This window comes from Sinocyclocheilus anshuiensis, unplaced genomic scaffold (assembly GCF_001515605.1).
Source record: "Sinocyclocheilus anshuiensis isolate Anshui unplaced genomic scaffold, SAMN03320099.WGS_v1.1 scaffold112, whole genome shotgun sequence".
NCBI classification, from domain to species: Eukaryota; Metazoa; Chordata; class Actinopteri; order Cypriniformes; family Cyprinidae; genus Sinocyclocheilus; species Sinocyclocheilus anshuiensis.
In genome coordinates this window covers 2,960,733-2,969,600 of record NW_015557175.1, presented here as the reverse complement: position 1 = coordinate 2,969,600, position 8,868 = coordinate 2,960,733, and the positions used below count along the sequence as shown (strand labels likewise).

Here is an 8,868-nt window from a genome sequence, read left to right as displayed (position 1 = left end):
AAGGAGTGGCTTCACAACAACTCTGTGACTGTTCTTGAATGGCCCAGCCAGAGCCCTGACTTAAACCCAATTGAGCATCTCTGGAGAGACCTAAAAATGGCTGTCCACCAACGTTTACCATCCAACCTGACAGAACTGGAGAGGATCTGCAAGGAGGAATGGCAGAGGATCCCCAAATCCAGGTGTGAAAAACTTGTTGCATCTTTCCCAAAAAGACTCATGGCTGTATTAGATCAAAAGGGTGCTTCTACTAAATACTGAGCAAAGGGTCTGAATACTTAGGACCATGTGATATTTCAGTTTTTCTTTTTTAATAAATCTGCAAAAATGTCAACGATTCTGTGTTTTTCTGTCAATATGGGGTGCTGTGTGTACATTAATGAGGAAAAAAAATTAACTTAAATGATTTTAGCAAATGGCTGCAATATAACAAAGAGTGAAAAATTGAAGGGGGTCTGAATACTTTCCGTACCCACTGTACATAGAGCTCATCCAATATGTGCACATTCCATTTACTTTATCTGTTGTGCTTGTGTGTTGATCAGTGTTTACATATGAATAAAAGCATAAATTAATCTGTTCAACAAAGTCATTGTGAAGAAAATGCTCGATTTATATGGATTACATTTATGTGCCCAAAAAATGTTGTGCAGCAGAACACCAAAGCAAATCTGTCTCCTGAATTATTGAACGTTCTGGAGTGAACAGAATAACACATTAGCATAGCAACCTTATGGGCTCAATCTGACAAAGCCAGTGTGCGAGTGTGTTTATGGGAGGATGTGGGATTGGGAATTAAATAAAGGATGAATACTAACAGCGGATTGTCCAGTTTGTTTAATCCAACTCTGTTGTTCTGTAGTTATTAGAATTTGGAGGTCAAATGTATTTCCACTTTAATTTTGACTGGGATTGTAAAGAGAGAACATAAAATGTTGGGTGAACAGAATCAGGAAATGATGCACGATGGACTCAAACCCATGTTGCCTGTCTGAGCACCACAAAAATGGCACAACACTCGTTTGCGCCAGACTTTTCATTTTTGGGTGAATTATCCCTGCAAAGTCAGCAAGAAAATGCTAGATTAATATGCATTTATGTGCCCAAAAAATGTGGTGCAAGATTTACTTTACTCTTTTGTGAAATTTGCTAGAAATTTCTAAGAAATGGCAAGTAACAGACTGAATTCAACATGAAATTATTAAGTAGAAAGACTGAAGTAGTATTTCCTTGTAAAACATACTCCAATAATCTGTTTTATTAACTGTGATGGCTTTATGTGCATTTTGAAGCTTTAAAATTTTGGTTGAGCGGACTGTCAATAGATGTATACAAATTATAGAATATTAAAAATGTAAATTTGTGTTCTGAACATGAACAAAAGCCTAATAGGTTTTTATAGCTTGTTTCTGCCATGGGATTTTTAAAAAGGTAATTCTGACTTTTTCCAATTCTGACCAAATTGTGAGATATAAACTCAACACTCTGAGAAGAAAAGTCCGAATTGTGAGATATAAACATAATTATGAGATATAAACAGAATTGTGAGATATAAATGCAGTGTTCTGAGATAATAGCAGAATTGTGAGATATAAAGCAAAATTCTGAGAAAAGTCAGAATGAGATTTAATGCAGAATTATGAGATATAAACAGAAATATGATATATAAAGCAGAATTCTGAGAAAAGTCAGAATTATGAGATATAGATGCAGAATTATGAGATATAAACAGAATTGTGAGATATAAACGCAGAGTTCTGAGAAAAGTCAGAATTGTGAGACAAACACAAAATTATGAGATATAAACAGAATTATGAGATATAAACGCAGAATTCTGAGAAAAGTCAGAATTGTGAGACAAACACAAAATTATGAGATATAAACAGAAATAAAAACAGAATTGTGAGATATAAACACAGAATTCTGAGAAAAGTCAGAATTGTGAGACAAACACAAAATTATGAGATATAAACAGAAATAAAAACAGAATTGTGAGATATAAACACAGAATTCTGAGAAAAGTCAGAATTGTGAGACAAACACAAAATTATGAGATATAAACAGAAATAAAAACAGAATTGTGAGATATAAACACAGAATTCTGAGAAAAGTCAGAATTATGAGATATTAATGCAGAATTATGAGATATAAACACAGAATTCTAAGAAAAGTCAGAATTATGAGATATAATGCAGAATTATGAGATATAAACGCAGAATTCTGAGAAAAGTCAGAATTATGAGATATAATGCAGAATTCTGAGAAAAGTCAGAATTATGAGATATTAATGCAGAATTATGAGATATAAACAGAATTGTGAGATATAAACACAGAATTCTGAGAAAAGTCAGAATTATGAGATATAATGCAGAATTCTGAGAAAAGTCAGAATTCTGACATAAATGCAGAATTGCAAGATACAAACCAATTCTAAGAAAAGTCAGAATTGTGGGACAAACTCAGTTCTGAGCAGAAAAGTTCTGAGATATAAAGCCATGACGTTTGTGCCATCTTTCTGTACAATAAATGCCTGTTAGTTTTATATTTTTTCCATCCGATGCAATGGTGTGTACGCGTGCACTTATGAGATACTCACTAAGAGTCCTGGAGTAGGTGATCGTGAGTCTCTGAGTGCTGCCGTGCCTGGAACATCCAGAAGGGGCCATTTCATCTGCAGATACTGTCAAACACAACGACAAAACACAGATGAGACTCCAACACCGTATTTTAATTCACATCTCCCTTTCAAACTTCAATGGAAAAGTTTAGGCACAAAACAGGTGCATAAACTTCACCTCAGTAGGTGGCAAAGTTAACCAACACGTTTTGTCAGACCTGTTTACAATAGCACCTTAAAAAACGGAGGAGTGTGTGTGTGTGTGTGTCTAGACAGGTTTTGCTGATGACTAACTGTGGATGAATGAGTGAAACAAACATTGAACTGAAAAGAGACTTAACAGAATCTTCCAGCATGAGATCTGCTTCTCAGGGGCTCATAAATAAATTGAACGGTCAACAGAGAGCAATTCTACTGGCAAACACCTGTGTCTGTATCGTGTGTGTGTAACGGAGAGAGAGAGTGAGAGTGTGAAATCTGTGTTTGTCGGAGAATGTGTTCCTCCCAGAGCCCAGCTGTGAGAGCGACTATCGAGGGAGTGTGTGTGTGTGTGTGTGTGTGTAGGGGACAGCTGAGAGGAAATCCCATGGAGAGAGGTGGGAAAACTGGACCGTGGTAAAAACACAGCCACTTCTATAAAGACCAAGTGAATAGCCCTGCACTTTTGACCTCTCCCTGTATCACTTCAACTAGCAAACAGAGCAAACACCATCCCGCTCTCTTCATGTGGCCCGGGCCACCTGTACTCCACCGTGGGGCAAACAGGTGCGCTGATACTCACTAATGCACAATGCAGTTTTTAATAAATGCAGAGGTTGTGTTCAGATCTTCTTGTTTTGCTCCATTTGGTCTTATGGTCATAGCTGAAGCCTCAGTGGAGTTCAGTTTAGACATCTGGTTTGTATATCAGTTTTTAACTGCCGGATACAGCAGATTTCCATGTGCACGGATTTCTTAAGGCTACTCAAGAATTTAAAATTCATTAAAACACATTTAGTTTGAGCTAATATTCTCATACTAATATGTGAAGGAGTGTTTGAGCAGAGCACATTAAAGTCAACAGGAAATCAAAACTGACCCTGTTCACTTAATGCATGTTCCTGAATAAAAAATAAAATAAAAAAAAACTTGGCTTGTTGATTTACTTTTTGCTCAGAAATTGTTAGCACATTGAATTTAACATGAAATTTTGAAGTATGACAATTTAAATAGTATCTAAGTGTAAAATGTACTGCAATAATCTTAGTTTTATTTATAACTTCAAAAATAAATAAATACAATTTTGTTGTTGTTTTTATGTAATGAATATAGCCAAAATGAATAAAGCCAGAAGAGCAGTGCCAACAATGTGAAAATTATTTTCTGGTTAGAGCCCATAACTGATAAATGGCTGATATTAAAATTCCAGACCATTTTGTCTTTTACATACATACACACACACACACCATGGTAAATATACCGTACATATATGTATGTATGTATGTATGTGTGTGTGTGTGTGTGTGCATTAAAACCCAAATAAATTAATGTAATTAATTACATTTAAAATTTAGGCATCACTTTATAATTAAATAAAATATGAATGTTGTGTATTGATATTTAGTCAATAACCAAAATGGTAATATATATAACATTAAACCTTAATAAAAATGTTTCTTTAATTAAACTGTACTTTAACTACTTTCATTTTATTATTTTTTGTCCTAACAGCTTTGATTACGATACAAAATTTTGTCATAAAGCTTTCATCTAAACGCAGTTTTATCAGATTGCATGCGGTTATATGCAAAATACAAGAGTTTGTCAAGAACAGCTCGCTGTACACTGATTGGATGATGGCCTCTCTTTAAATCAAATCAAATCAAATCAGTCGTGTTTCTTCTTAATGCTTATTGGCTAATTATCAACATTGTTTGTGCAATCAACATCTGACTTGGTCAAGACAAACTCTCCAGTCCACCTGCTCTGATTTTAAACACAAATAAACACACAACACCATATTATGTGTCACTGGGTTTGGAAAAATGTTATTTCCCTTTAATAAATATGATCAATGGAATTAATAAATTGGTCTTTATATTAAGGCTTGCTGATGCTGCTCATGCCGGGAAATCCAGCTGGAAAAAGTGAAGCTTCGAATGAATTAATGTGGGGTCCGGTCCATTTTTGAACCTTTACATCTTCGACCTTGCTTTCAAACACAGCGTTCATAGGAAGGAAGTTTACACGGCTACGGTTAAAAATGGAAAAGACATTATAGCACAAAAGGAAGAGGGGAGGGAGCGGGAGGACAGAGAAAGAAAAAAAAACACTTTCAGGAATGAGTTTTGTCTGAACAGGCCAAGGGTATTGTTTCCTGACAGCTGGGTGACTCGGGGGGGGCAGAGAGGGCCCCTCATTCCCATCCAAAAGAGAGGAAATTCTTAGGGTTGACATCAGTCATCTCCCTCTACTATCCCTGCCACACACACACACACACACATATATAACCCGAAAGCTGAAGTTAGGGTAGGGATACCGGGCCCACACAACTGCTAAAGAGAAACAGAAGGCAGCCATTATTACTCTCATGTTTTATCCAACTGCAGGAATCCAGGCCAAGATATAAACACAGATCTACATACCAAGTCATAAAAAGCAGTAAAAGACTTCCAGTAAAGATGCCTAGTTCCAGTAACGGTCCCTAGATCTGTCTCCTATCATTAACAATGCTTTTAAACAAGACTTTACATTGATTCAACTAGTGGTTAAACGGATCGTAGTTGATCCGTGATCCGTACAGACCAAGCCCCACGGTTCGGCACGCATATGATCCGCGGATTAATTGCAAAATTTAACCATAATAGAGTATAAGTTTATCATTTGTTCGTATTTACACAATCAAGCGAATTTTAAACAATTTCAGAGAGAAAAGGCGAAAGGGAACTCGATTCGTTACTCGCGCGCTCTTCTCTACACGCACAGCCGCACACGCGTTTCAGACGGCGCGCGAACACTGAACTGAATCCTCTTCTGAATCCTCTGAACAGACACATACACCTGAAATTATGACAAAATACCCATCTTGACAATCATTCAGGTAAACGCAGTCAGTTATGTCTCAAGTGGATGAAAACAGCTGAGAAAGAAATTGGATGTGATGTGTATCATTATATCGGATCCGTGCATCAAGTCTTAAAGGGACAGCGGCCTATAATACTGCTGCTGTCATTAATGATCATCAAACAACAAAACAGCTGTGATAAAAATCTATATTTAATTTATACAGTGAACACTATGCAGTGTTATTTTCCCTAATAATTACATTTCTGTATTTGAATACTACCAACCTTATTTTATTTGTAACATATTCTGTTGTATTTATCTATGCTTGTCATTTGTGTATTTGTTCTTATTTTTACTGACTGTTCTCTTGTCTCTTTAATCATGTTTAAACTTTCTTAGTTAATCTAGTAGTATTTGCTGTGGTATCAAAGAAGTACTTCACTTTAAGTAATAAATGGAAAGTACGTTAAATTGAAATATTTTTAATTTTCTTGCTGATCCGAAAAATTATCCGATCCGTGGGTCAAAAACCGTAATGTGATCCGAACCGTGAGATTTGTGATCCGTTGAACCACTAGATTCAACATTAAATGCTACACTTTCAAGCCTAAAAACACATGGTATAGTGAAAGAAAACTTTAAAGTCACTTTTATGGAAACAAAAAAAGATGTAAGCTAAAAAAAAAAAAATTATGTAAGCTTTTTTTTTTAAGTTTTATTTTTTAAGCTTACTTTTTTAAATTAAGATTTACATAAAATTAAGAAAAGTCACATTTTCTTACAAAAATAAATAAATAGTTTACAATTTTGCCTTTTTCTAAATATAAGATTTCCATAATAATGGCATTTTCAAATGTTTAATGTTTAATGTAAAAAAATTTTAAATGTAAAATTTGGTCATTCTTAAAATAAGATTTCCAAAGTCACTTTTTTAAATATGTAATAATAAATAAAACATTTTTTAAAATTTTTACAATTTATGATGTCCATAATAGTGACAATTTAAAATGCATAATAATACATAAATATTTTTATGTACAATTTAGTTATTTTTAAAATGTAAGATTTTCATAATAGTGAGTTTAAAATGCATAACGTTATATCATTTGATTTAATGTAAAATTTGTCATTATTAAAAGGTACGATTTCTACAATAGTGACATTTTCAAATGAAATATAACGTTCAGCAGGAAATAATAAGAGGCAGGACTTGGTTTAGTCCATTAGATTATAAAAGTGGAAGGAGGATGTGATATTACTGGTTATTATTAAAAGGACAAAAAGTTCCTCAGAGATGGATAACGTTATTACATTTGGATTTAAAGGGTTAGTTCACCCAAAAATGAAAATTCTGTCATTAATTACTCACCCTTGTGTTGTTCGAAACCCATAAGACCTTCGTTTATCTTCGGAACACATTTTAGGATATTTTTGATGAAATATGAGGGCTCTCTGACACTCCCATAGACAGCAAGGTAACTACCACATTCAAGGTCCAGAAAAGTACCAAGATGATCGACAAAGTAGTAGCTACGAGAATACTTTTTTGCGCAAAGAAAACAAAAATAACGACTTTATTCCACATTTTCGTCTCTACTGCGTCACTCATGGACGCGCGTTCACGACAGTACCATGACGTGAGCCATCACGCTGGATCTGGGTCAGCGCCGCCACACGCTCGCATCATGATACTGTCGTGAACGCGCATCCACAAGTGAGTAGAGACGGAAATGTGGAATGATTTTTTGAATTACTAATAAATCACGCATAACAGAAGAGGGATATTTATCAAGGACATCACGGTCAGTTTTAGTTTAATTTTAACTTTAAACGGCTAATAGCAGGCTATCTGTGGCAGTTAACAGCAGATCGTATCAGTGTTTCTGCTCTCTGCAAGGCTCACGGGACGGTTTGAGGTGATTTTGGTGACTAAGTGAGCACTAGGAATGTGTCCAGCCATGATGAGGAAAACCTTCAACACCCAACTCAACTAAAATGATTTCTATTCTCATTTTCTGGCCTTTCAGCCATTATCAACACCTCAACCTAACACAGTTCCCTTGGCTGTTGCACGCTGGCATCCTGTCCATTTAACCGCTTCGGTCAGGCCCTGGCCCACTAAAACTGTCCTCAAGTTGGCTCAGAGGGTCAGCAGTGAAAAAAACAACACCTCTCTTGCTGGTCAGCAGAATTCAGCTCCTAAAATCAAGGGTGGTTACGATAGGAAAAGCGCTTTGGGCGGAACGAGAAAATGGAGTGTTACTGCGCTGCAATCCTGTAGTAAATGTTTACAATGGCATAGGACTGGAAACACACACAAACTCAATTTGCCAATTACCTTTTACAGTAGACTTCAGGCGCTGTGCTAATGTGTTGCAGGTGCCCTTGAGTTGTGCTTAAATCAAGACAGAACTGGTATGAAATAGAGAGCGAGGCAGAAGAGAAGAGGAAAGGAGGAGCAGCGCCTCCATTTATCAACCACTGCATTGATAACGGCTTCAGATCATGTTTATAGTCTCATATTCACACAACCTTGAGGAAAAATGTAATCAACACTATGTAGCAAAATGGTGTAGTCACATGCAACAGGCAATGTGTTTATTATACTACTAAAATGTTAAATAAAAGGGACAGTTCTGGCTTTAAAACCTGCAACCAGGTGCATTTATACAAACTATATTAAAAGGTGGAAGAACTGATTATAGTGATTACATTTTTTTTTTTAATATATAATAATTTAATATTCTGCATTATATACATATTTTTGGCTCTGTAAAGCAATCTTGAATTGAATTGAAATTGAATTTTAAAATCAACTACACAAAATCAAATGCATTTACTAATGTTACAATAATTTTTATTATCATTAAAAATGTAATTGAATAGCATAATTATACCATTAACTATATCAACTATATATTAAAAATGTAATTATTTATTAAATATATTTTACACAAACTATATTACAAGGTAGAAGAATTGTTTGTAGTGATTACATTAATTTATTTTTATATTATACTACATATTCATGCATTTACTAATGTTATTATTATTAACTGTTATTATTAGTAGTTTTTTTATAAATGTAAAATGTAAATTAATATCGGTGTTACACAAGCTATATTACAATGTGAAAGAATTGTTTATAGCGATTATAATTATTAGTTTATTTTTTTAATTGTATTATTTATATTTAACTATATATA

At 34.6% G+C, this 8,868-nt stretch overlaps 1 pseudogene; it reads right to left on the bottom strand.

Moving 5' to 3' along the window:
* Positions 1-8,868, bottom strand: part of LOC107678449 (transcription factor 7-like 1-B) — a 73,453-nt pseudogene that overhangs the window by 21,922 nt on the left and 42,663 nt on the right.